At 37.9% G+C, this 12,038-nt stretch overlaps 1 protein-coding gene across 1 annotated transcript in view; it reads left to right on the top strand.

Moving 5' to 3' along the window:
• Positions 1–12,038, top strand: part of ANO3 (anoctamin 3) — a 448,518-nt gene that overhangs the window by 72,734 nt on the left and 363,746 nt on the right. The gene's annotated exons all lie outside the window — the stretch shown is intronic.

The raw sequence follows: 12,038 nt of genomic DNA, 5'->3' as shown, positions 1-12,038 counted from the left end.
GATCTGAATCAAGATGTCTGATTCCAGAGCCTCTTCCTTTACCCACTCAGGCACTGTCTTGTCAAACTACAGGATAATTGCCTCCAATACAAAGAGGGTAAAGATCAGGCACCTTATTCTTAAAACTAAATTCAGCCAGGAGCAGGCCTGGTGGTTCATGGCTGTAATCCCAGCATTTTTTTGCGGCTGAGGTGGGAGTATCATTTGAGGACAGATGTTCTAGACCAGCCTAGGCATCATAGCAAGATCATGTCTCCACAAAATAATAATAATAATAATAATAAGCCAGATGTTGGGGAATATTCCTGTAGCTGCAACTACTCAGGAGGCTAAGGAGGGAGATTGCTTGAGGCTCAGGGTTTGGTACCAGTCTGGACAACAAAGCAAGATCCTATTTCTCTGAAAAATTTATAAAATGATTTATAGGCAATATTTGCTTCATGGATTCAGATCACTTTCATGGATAAACTTTCCTGGGTAATCCTCTCTTTTATGTTAATTCTGGAGGTCCTTGGTAGAGCCATCTTTGACTGGTAGACCTATGAGACTGGGAAGGCTCTTTAAAACATGAGCAGTTACTAAGGCACAGAAGCCCAAGAAGAGCATTCTAAAAAATTACCTTTTAGTTTAATCTCAGAAATTCAAGACCAACCTGAGCAAAAGCAAGATCCTATCTCTAAAACTAGCTGAGTGTTATGGTGGATGCCTGTAGTCCCAGCTATTTGGGAGACTGAGGCAAGAGCTCAAGAGTTTGAGAATGCTGTGAACTATGACACCACAGCACTCCACCCAGGGTGACAAAACAAAAAGCAAATTACCTTTAAATAAAATGATATGTCAACACAACAGTCAATCCTTTCCATTACATCATTTACCAACAGCCTCTGAAAAAGTCTCTGTGCGAGGAGAGAATCTTCCACAGGGAACAATCACAAAGAGTTTAACTTTTCAGCTATTCTAGGGACAAAAAATATGTTTTAAAGAAAATAGAACTTATCAATTTAACTTTATAGGTGACTTCAGGATGGCTTTTCACCATTTTTCTTACATGTCCTTAAAAGAGAAACATTTCCACCTGACTTCATCATTTATCTACCTGGCTATATGTTGCACAGATATTTAAAGAACAGCCACGCCTTGCTTGGTTCTCCCTTTATTGTGCTCTCTACCAAGTTTTTCCTAGTTTCTGTTCCTTGCCATCCTAAAATCAGCTATAACTTAACATGCTTTCTGTCCATAACTATAAGCATATTAAGAGAAACGCAACATATTTTGAGTCAGTTTCAAGGGGTTCCATTTACATAGGCCTTAAGCTTGACTTTGTCAGATAATCAATATAAACCTTGGCACTTCAAAGAAAAAGGAGTGAATATGTCTCAGGAAAAGTAATATTAATGGATTGCCTTCATAAAAGGAATTGAGAACATTTTATCATGCAGCTTTGCATGCAGCTATACGTACATAGGACTTCAATGTATGAATTTTGGGGGAAAACCATCTGCCCCAAACATTCATTTAGTAATTGAATTCTCTTTTGAAGATAACATATATGCAAGTTGGTGGTTTTAGTGTTAATAATAAAATCAAGCAGAAAAACAGGGGGAAATCAAGAAGGATAAAAACAAAATAAAAAGAAAAGTAGACTTGCTTCTCACCAAGCTATATTCAAACATGTACCAATGTAACATTTTTTCTACATTTGTATACATTTTTCTGTTAAGAATAATCAGTACTTCATTTTGACATGGCTAATTTCTCCTTATCCTTTACGAATTAATTTTATCCTCACCCTCTATTCAAAATCTTTGACCTCTTCCATTTTTATTTATCCAAATTCAGGGGTCTTCCCTCATGCTGCTTTCGCACTGGGATTTTTATGAGAACTGGTTGGGTTAACATCTGATACAATAATCTATTTCCTCCATTAACTTCAGAGCTCCCTGAGGACAGGTACTACCCATTTCATCTGCATATAATCAATACTTAACTCTAGCCAGTTCTACATTAACATAATTTCTTGATTCAGTAAATACTGTTCTGTATCCTCTCTCATCATGCATAGACTACACAAAGATGAGAGAGACAAAACACAATCTCAGCACTATTGAAACCGTGTAATGAAAGAATCCCAGAAGAAATAGACACTGTGTACACACACACACACACACACACATTTGCCACACTGCAGCCCCTAATCACACTTTCTCCTCTAAACATAGAATTTTATGAGCATCATTATATCCTTTGGCCAGAGATTTCTTTCCTTTCTCAGTAATCCTTTCTAACACAAATAATAGGGGCTGAACACTCGAGTTATCTGGCAGTTAAATACTCTGAAGCATAGGGCCACTTCTCAATGGTCAAGTGGAGAGCAGAAATTCCGAGAGGGGAATTTTTATTCTGAAAAGGAAGAATGACAAATTACAAATCTAAAAATTCTAGAAGTGAAGTGATTACAAATCAAAGGATGTGAATGGTGAATAAAATAAATGTCAAATAACCCTTTAATTCCAACTCAGTAGACGTCTTTGCAAGCTACACACAGCGGGGGAAATCCTATCAGTATCATCCCATATTTGCTAGAATCCTTCTGGGAATAAGGGAGGCATTTCAAAGAGACTCTGTGCCTCTCATCTCTGGAATGAAATTCATCATCGAATACGGTTTTATAACTTGAAGTTTACACTGGGACTTGTCAAATCCCTCTATGAATTATCTAAGAGGATTTTTTTCAGCCAACTCCACACAGTACTTATCTTTAGAAAACAAAGTAATTTCATTTCTTTTTTAATTTTTTTTTTTTATTGTTGGGGATTCATTGAGGGTACTATAAGCCAGTTACACTGATTGCATTTGTTATATAAAGTCCCTCTTGCAATCATGTCTTGCCCCCAGAAGGTGTGGCACACACCAAGGCCCCGCCCTCTCCCTCCTTCCCTTTCTCTGCTTTTCCTTCCCCCCCCATGACCTTAATTGTCATTAATTGTCCTCATATCAAAATTGAGTACATAGAATTCATGTTTCTCCATTCTTGTGATGCTTTACTAAGAATAATGTCTTCCACTTCTATCCAGGTTAATACGAAGGATGTAAAGTCTCCATTTTTTTAATAGCTGAATAGTATTCCATGGTATACATATACCACAGCTTGTTAATCCATTCCTGGGTTGGTGGGCATTTAGGCTGTTTCCACATTTTTGGCAATGGTAAATTGAGCTGCAATAAACAGTCTAGTACAAGTGTCCTTAGGATAAAAGGATTTTTTTTCAAATTTGCTCATACCCAGCAGTTTCATGGAAATCTCTCTTCTCTTTTATTTATCTCATTCATCCCTTGCCCCTTTTCTATGAATCCTATGACTCAGATTTTGAAGATTAATTAATTAGAATATATCCATTAATTGGCTTTAACACTAGTGAGCACCTATTGTATGCCAGACAATAAATATAATTTCCAGCTGTCACACAGCTTAAATATAACCAATTAAAAGTTGATTTAAACAACAAATGTAACTATTTCTAAGTACAGAGTCATCAGTGCTAAGTATTTCAAAAAGACTTTTATATATAAATTCCAAGTTGAGTGTGTATAAGAACCACCTTCACATGGAATGTTATGCAATGGTTCAAACTAAATTTATTTTGGATTTTCCATCACTCTCCAAAACAACTATAAGCATTCTTTCAGGGGAAATTTATGAGCAATAGTTGATATGATGTCCTAAAATCTTATATGCTTTATGTCATTTAAAATCTTGTGCCAGAAATTCATCACTAATAATGTATATCACATGGAAAGCCTTTCACTCTGTAAGAGATCCTTGTATTTTATATGGATATTAAGGAAAACGTATTTCTAAAGTAGTATATGTCTGCATTATCAATTCCCTTTTCTTCCTTTGGTTCCAAAGACAATTTTGAGGACAGCAAAATTGTTTTGCTTGTGTTTCTTTCAGTAACTTGAAAAATATCACCATTAGCTAGGAGAATATAAAACATCTATTAAGGACAATCATAGTCATTCCCATAGTGTTTGCTACTTCTTTTGAAGACTAAAAATTACTTTTTAAATTCAACAGTAGATAAGTCAGATACATTATGTAAGTAGATACCATTTAAATTTGCCAATTTTCTTGCATTTCTTTATGGTCCCTAAAATAAGCTTGTGTACTATTTTTTATAATTTTCCATCTGCGGGGCCTGCAGGAGGAGAATTTTTGAGGTAAGAGGCTTCTGCTTACCTTGATTCTCTTTATAGGATTTTATAACTTCCTTTTATCTCTGATTTTGTGGCATATGACCCTTGAATAATATGCTAAAATAAATTTGGCAAAGAAACTATTTTGGAATTCTCTAGTCTCTGCATAACTAAGAGCAAAATTAAGCAACATGGTACTGATAGGATGAGGAGGAATCATGGCAGAGTAGAGAAGGAACCCACATTGTGTGTTAAATTCCACATATAACTGTCTGGAATGCATTTACTGAGTATTTATTATGTGCCAAGCATATCCTGAAACATTACCAAATATAACTGCCCATGTGATTGTTGTGAGCATTGTATGGTGACAGAATATAGCCCAAATAATCATCCAAGTGTTTGATCCTTCTAAGGCCTTCTGGCATAACAAGTTCTTCTTAGGCAAAAGCAGAAATGTTGAATACCAGGTTGTCAAAAGTCCCTTTCACTTGCCAAATTGTAACTTCTGGAGTGTCACGCCAAAGGGGTCAGCCTTAACTTATTAACATAATATTGAATCATTGTTTTTTTGAAATATCATCTAAAGTGAGAGGACATTGATAAAAGCTGACAGTCTGAAGACCATGTTGATTGTGTCTGTTTGCCAAAGAAGTGACACATGTCCAGTTCCAGATCAGTGCCACCACAAATGCCAAGCTGCGTGAAGCTGAGCAAGCTCCTGTCCTGAATTATTTTACCAACATCACAATTTCCCCCATTGCCAAACTCACGACAGTTCAGTTGTCACAGACCCAGGAGGGTGTTAGAAGAAGCCACTGAAACTGAGCTCCCCACTGAATGAGGACCTGCTCAAAGCACCTCACTGAAAAATTACCCACGTAGATAAATATGGCCTTTTCCACAACTCACAGAAGCAGAGACTCAGGGTAGGCTGCCTCAACTCTTACCTGTTCAATTATTGAGGGGTCTGGAGCCTAGCCAAAACCTATGAGGGATCCTTCAGGCCCACCCATAGCAATTAGAAAAAGACCTGAAAAGACTTTTCGAGAAGAAACTTCACTCCCCACACAGGACCTGGTGAGCCACCAAGGCATTGCAGTCTCAAACCCAGTGGCCGCCACGGACCTTGCTTTCTCTGTCCTGCCATGGTTTTCTGTGTAATCTCATTCCTAGTCAGACAGCTCCCCTATGAGGCTTCTTTATCAGTGACCTTCCTCGGATGTCTCTGCCAAGGCCTAAAATAAGCTTGTGTACTATTTCCAGCTATCACACAGCTTAAATCTAAGCTAGAGAACAAGAAAGGAGAAATCTTCAAGAATTTTTTCTTCACTCTGACTCAGTACACTCCCATACTAGCCCTTCCCCTCCTCCATCTCCCCCTCTCTTGGGGCTCTCCCAGCAGTAAGGTAACCCACAAATCTGTGCTGATACAGCTGACCCTAGACCAGAGCTATTTCATGGGGGGAAATGGAATGGGGAAAAAGCTATTCTGTGCCTTCTCCAGTGTAGCCTCTTGCTTATACTATGGCGATGAGTGAATAAAGCCTCGCCTGCTTCTTTAATGTTAACTTGTTGTCATAACTGGTTTCTCCAACACTTGGCAGCTCAGTCCCCTCCAGCTCCTCATGAGCACCGTCCAATTCCACAGTGCATGGAAGCCAACAGGTGTTCTCCTGAGCAGTCTTGGAGTCTGGTGTCAGATGTCTAGATTCAAATCCATGCCCCGACATCTTTTAGCATTTGACAGTTTTTATGAGATAAATTGCACATCCCTCTCCCCACAAAAAAATTGACATGTTGAAATCCTAATCCCCAGTTCCAGAATGCAACCTGAAGATAAGGATTTTCAAGGGATAGTTAAGTTATAGTGAAGCGATTAGGGTGGGCTCTGATCCACCGTGACTGGTGTCCTTATAACAACAGATTAGGGGACAGACACACATGGACAGGGAGGGCTAACTGAAGACACAGGAAGAAGATGGCCCTGTACAAGCCAAGGAGAGAGCCCCAGAAGACACCAAATCATCAACTGGAAGATCTTACCAGAAAGATGCCAGCAGGCCGAAGGCCCTTTTTACTTGAAAATTGCATCTTCTGAAGTGTTAAGCCAAACATGTCAGCCTTGACATACAATACAGACTTACTGTCTTTTTAAAATGTCATCTAAAGTGAAAGGAAATGATAAAAACTGATGATCTGAAGTATAGGTTTATTTAGTACAAATAAAGTGTATTATAAATACTGAAATGGCCAGGTTTCATTTATCTTTTGTTTTGAGTTTTGAAACATATCCTCCTCCTTTCCCCCTCTCCTCTGATATGTTCTCCATATACCAGAAGATTAATCTCTCTGTTCAGACCACTCACTTATGCAAAATAATTTAACAATTGCCAAATGTCCTTAGGAAAATATTAAAACTTCTCCACCAGGGGTTCAAACCTTGTACGAAAATTACTCCATTTTTTAAAAAATCTAACTGTCCCATCTACCATTAGCCAGCCCAAATCTTCCACTGCAATCATGGTGATACATCCTATTTTCCTACAATCCGTATTTTAGTGTTTTACCTTAGCATGTACTTTGATTCTGTGCCTGAAATCGCCGTCTTTTTCAACTCAAAAGCCTCTTCTTTCTTCAGTGCTTAAATTGAGGAAAGTATTTTCATAACATTCTCACTCCCTGCAATTTCAAAGCAGGAGAGAAATCGGGAGTTAGGAAATCAGGTCACTTTGAGATATATTACAAATTCATTATTCATCACACAATTATTGGGGATTCTCTATTTGCTAAGTACTGAGCTATATTTGGATGTGAGAAATGAGAAAAATATGGAGTTTCCTCCAAGGGTTTATAAACTATTGGGTAGGCAGCTACACTATGAGCTGCCAAATATTCTGCTTGACATATAAAAAGGACCCTTTTACACACACAGAGGGACAGATGCAAATGAAGCGAGGTTAGACCAGACTTTTAGGAGAGGGCATGTGAAGGGAATTATGAAAAAAATCCAAAACATAAACCAGGAAAAGAAAGAAGAAAAAATCTGTGTGAAAGAGAGATGTGTTCAGGAAACTCCTACTAGTTCAACACAACTGGAATGTGTGTTGAGGAGAAGCTGCCGGAGGGGGAAGAGGAAAAGGGGAGAGGAAATCTTAGGTAGCTGGGCAGGAGCCAGATCATAGCCTGAGATTTCATTTTCCGTGATGGAATTGTAAGTTTTTTAAAGGTATTTCCAACAGGGGAAGATAATTTTCAAGAGCATGAGAATGTAGAAAGAACATGAAAGATGTTATTTTAGTGATTCCAATGAGAAACATGTTTGCATAAATAGAAGTCACATAAGCCAACCTGAGACCAGCTGGTAAGGTTTTTTCCCCCTCCTTCTTCCCCACTTTGAAGCAGACACATCTCACAGGTGGTGTATTCGTACCAGTTGGTGAATAGCTGAAAGTTTTGGAGTCTTGATATAGTACTTATTTGTATGTCCAAAAATTCCCTACTGAGAAAAATCACAACCAAAGGATATTTTTAAGAATTCAATTTATGTCAATCATACAAGAGAAAATAGGATTTGGTGAATATTATCTAGGAAAAAAAAATATTTGTCTGGGATGTCTTAGTATTCTCACTTCAAATGCAGAGATGCATGATCTTTTATCACCTTACCATCTCCCTTTGAATTCCAATATCATTAATAATTTATAGGTACTGTGTCACTACCTGAAAAAAAGAAATTTAGTAGATTTTTAGATAAACTATAATCTTACAAATTTAAAAGATTATTTTATGATGCCATGTTGAGACTTCAATGTACAATTGTATGTTGCTTTCCATCTAAAATTATTTGAAAGTAGATATAATTTAAGCCTAAGAGAATAATTTATGTATCTGAAAATTTCTGGGCAATGTAACAATAGGAATATGTTCCCAAATCTCTAGATAAATAAGTTAGAAAGGGCTAGTGGCAATATTAAGAATGAAGCATATATTCTGTTCTGGGTATTTATATCTTTATCTCATTTAATTCTCGCAAACCCCTGAAAGGTAAGTATTATTAACCACGTTTCATAGATGAAGAAACTAACAGTATGAAATGATCAGTCATTGACCTTTGCTTCATAGCTTTATGCTACACACCTTCAGTACTACCTATGTTATGAAGGAACCACAGCTGCAATCTTAAAATCTTTTCTTAATTTCAATTAAATAATAACTTTGGGAAACTGATATATTTCACTTTTGGGCCTTAACCCCAGTTACAGTTGACTTTTTAACAATTCGGGTTTTGAACTATGTGGGTTTATTTATACATTGTTAAAAAAATGTCTTGGAAAATTTTTTGTAGATTTTTGATAATTTTGAAAACTTGCAGGTGAACTGCATAGTCTAAAAATATTTTTAAAAATTAAAAGTTTAGATATGATGTCAGTGCATAAAATATATGTAGGCACTAGTGTATTTTATTATTTACTACCATGTAATACGCAGATATTTCATAAAAATTAAAATTTATCAGAGCTGACACATACTAATGTAGATTGTACATGGCACCATTCATGGTGGAGAAACATACAAACAAATGTAAAGGTGGAGTATTGAATTCTAACTCATAAAAGTGACTGCAGCACATACTGTACAGACTGTAGCCATGTCCTGTTGCCATTACAATCCATTTATTATTCCCAGTATCCTCTCTAAATGTTGTGTGATGCAAATCATCCCCCAGTGAGCAGTTCAACTCTTTAGAAAATTGTGCATTTTATGGTGTACATATACCACAATTTATTAATCCATTCAAGGATCAGTGGGCACTTGGGCTTTTTCCATGACTTAGCAATTATGAATTGGGCCGCAATAAACATTCTGGTACAAATATCTTTGTTATAATGTGATTTTTGGTCTTCTGGGTATCTACCTAGTAGAGGAATTATAGGATTGAATGGCAGGTCTATTTTTAGATTTTTCTTTTTTTTTTTTTGGTAGAGACATAGTCTCCCTGTACCGCCCTCGGGTAGAGTGCCATGACGTCACACGGCTCACAGCAACCTCTAACTCTTGGGCTTTCGCGATTCTCTTGCCTCAGCCTCCCAAGCAGCTGGGACTACACCACAACGCCCAGCCATTTTTTTGTTGCAGTTTGGCCAGGGCTGGGTTTGAACCCGCCACCCTCGGCATATGGGGCTGGTGCCCTACTCACTGAGCCACAGGCACCTCCTACATTTACTAAGTTTCACATATACCCTTGCAAGATGCACCGCAGGTGTAATCCCACCAATCACCCTCCCTCTGCCAACCTCCTCACTCCCTTTTCCCCTTCCCCCTATTCTTGGGTTATAACTGGGTTATAGCTTTCATGTGAAAGCCATAAATTAGTTTCATAGTAGGGCTGAGTACATTGGATACTTTTTCTTCCATTCTTGAGATACTTTACTAAGAAGAATATGTTCCAGCTCCATCCATGTAAACATGAAAGAGGTAGAGTGGCGCCTGTGGCTCAGTGAGCAGGGCGCCAGCCCCATATACCCAGGGTGGCAGGTTCAAACCCAGCCCCGGCTGAACTGCAACCAAAAAACAGCTGGGCGTTATGGCGGGCGCCTGTAGTCCCAGCTGCTTGGGAGGCTGAGGCAGGAGACTCGCAAAAGCCCAAGAGCTGGAGGTTGCTGTGAGTCCTGTGACGTCATAGCACTGTACCAAGGGTGGTAAAAAAAAAAACATGAAAGAGGTAAAGTCTCCATCTTTCTTTAAGGCTGTATAATATTCCGTGGTGTACATATACCACAATTTATTAATCTATTCATGGATCAATGGGCACTTGGGCTTTTTCCATGACTTAGCAATTATGAATTGGGCTGCAATAAACATTCTGGTACAAATATCTTTGTTATGATGTGATTTTTGGTCTTCTGGGTATATGCCTAGTAGAGGAATTATAGGATTGAATGGCAGATCTATTTTTAGATCACTAAGTATTCTCCAAACATCTTTCCAAAAGGAATGTATTAATTTGCATTCCCACCAGCAGTGTAGAAGTGTTCCCTTTTCTCCACATCCATGCCAGCATTTTTTTTTTTTTTTTGTGGCAAAACAGGACCTATCAAACTTCTTGCTTATTTTTTGCCATGGTTAATGTAATACTATAAACAATGAATAACACTATGGAACCCACAGAAAGTGACACTAGTGATGTTGGAAGTGCTCCCAAGAAGCAGAGAAACGTCAAGACATGACACCAAAAACTGAATTGGTTAACATATACATACCATAGATTGAAGTCAGCTGCTGTGATATCCTGCTATTTCAAGAGAAATGAATCTAGGGTAAGAACCATTGTAACAATTCAAAAAAGAAAAGAAAATGTTCGAAGGCATCACTTCAGTAGTACCCACAGACACAAAGTCCTTGCACTTTTGTTAAATACCTTTTTAACTCATATTGAAAATGCAGCTTTCTTGTGGGTGCAAGATTCCCATAAAAAAGGTACCTACAGACTGTGTTATGAATCAAGAATAAATGGATGTTATATGACCACTTAAAGCCAAAGGAAGGTAAAGAATCTGAAGCAGAAGAATTTAATTGACAGCAAAGGATGGTTTGATAATTTTAGAAAGAAGTTTGGCTTAAAAAAAAAATAATCAAGATAATAGGAGAAGCAGCTTCTGCTGATTAAGAAGCAGCAGACAAGTTCCTAAATGCCATTGAGAAAATCACTGCAGAGAAAGGATATCTGCCTAAAAGGATTTTAATGCAGATGAAAGTGTCCAATTGTGGAAATAAATGCCACAAAGGATGTTTATTAGTAAACAAGATAAACAATCAGCAATATTCAAGGCAGGAAAAGATAGGGTAACTCCACTGTCTTATGTAAATGCAGTTGGGTTTATGATCAGGACTGACTGTATGTTAAGCTGTTAACTCCAAAGGAAAAAAAATAGACACCAACTTCCAGTCTTTGGGTTGTACAATAACAAAACCTGGACAATCAGAACCCCTTTCTGGAATTTTTTCATCAATGCTTTGTCCTTGAAGTCAAGAAATACTTTGGCAGTAAGGGAATGATTTTAAAAGTTCTTCTGATATTGGACAATGTCCAGGCCACCCAGAACCCCATTAGGTTAACATCAAAGGCAGCAAAGTGGCCTCGGTGCCCCCAAACAGAACATCTGTAACTCAGCCTTTAAATCAGGGATCAAAAGATCTTTAAAGTTTATTACACTTGGCACTCCATGGAAACCATTGTTGATACTATGGAAAAGGCCCCAATAGAGATAACATCATGAAAGTCTGGAGGAATGGCACCATTGATGGTGTTATCCCTGCAAGAGAAAAAGCCATGAAAGCTGTCAGCCTTCAAACACTAACTTCTGCTGGAGAAAACTGTCCAGATATTGTGCTGGACTTCACTGAATTTACAACAGAGACGATCAAGGAAATCAGGAAAGAAATTGTGGATATGGCAAAAAAGGTGGGAGATAAAAGCTTTTGAGACACAAACATTCAGGAACTAATAGATACCACACATAGGAATTTACAGAAAATGACATGATGAGGATGAATGCTTCCAAACCACAGCCAGATGATGTGGGGAAAACACAGAAGTAGTGCCAGAAAACACATTGACAATAGACAATGGTGTCCACTGTGACAAGGGCCCCTACTTTCAGATTACTTACCACTTCTTTTATAACATGGATCTTTCTAGGATGTGGGCACTGACACTAAAGCAAATGGTGGAAGAAGAATTGGTTCCATTGGGAAATATTTTTAGAGAGTGAAAAAGCAAAAAGTCAAACAGAAATCAAGATGTATTTCCATTAAGCCACAGCAAGTGTGCCTCTTCC

Source organism: Nycticebus coucang, chromosome 14 (genome assembly GCF_027406575.1).
Source record: "Nycticebus coucang isolate mNycCou1 chromosome 14, mNycCou1.pri, whole genome shotgun sequence".
NCBI classification, from domain to species: Eukaryota; Metazoa; Chordata; class Mammalia; order Primates; family Lorisidae; genus Nycticebus; species Nycticebus coucang.
The sequence above is the reverse complement of the archived record's forward strand: the minus strand, read 5'-3'. Positions and strand labels throughout refer to the sequence as shown.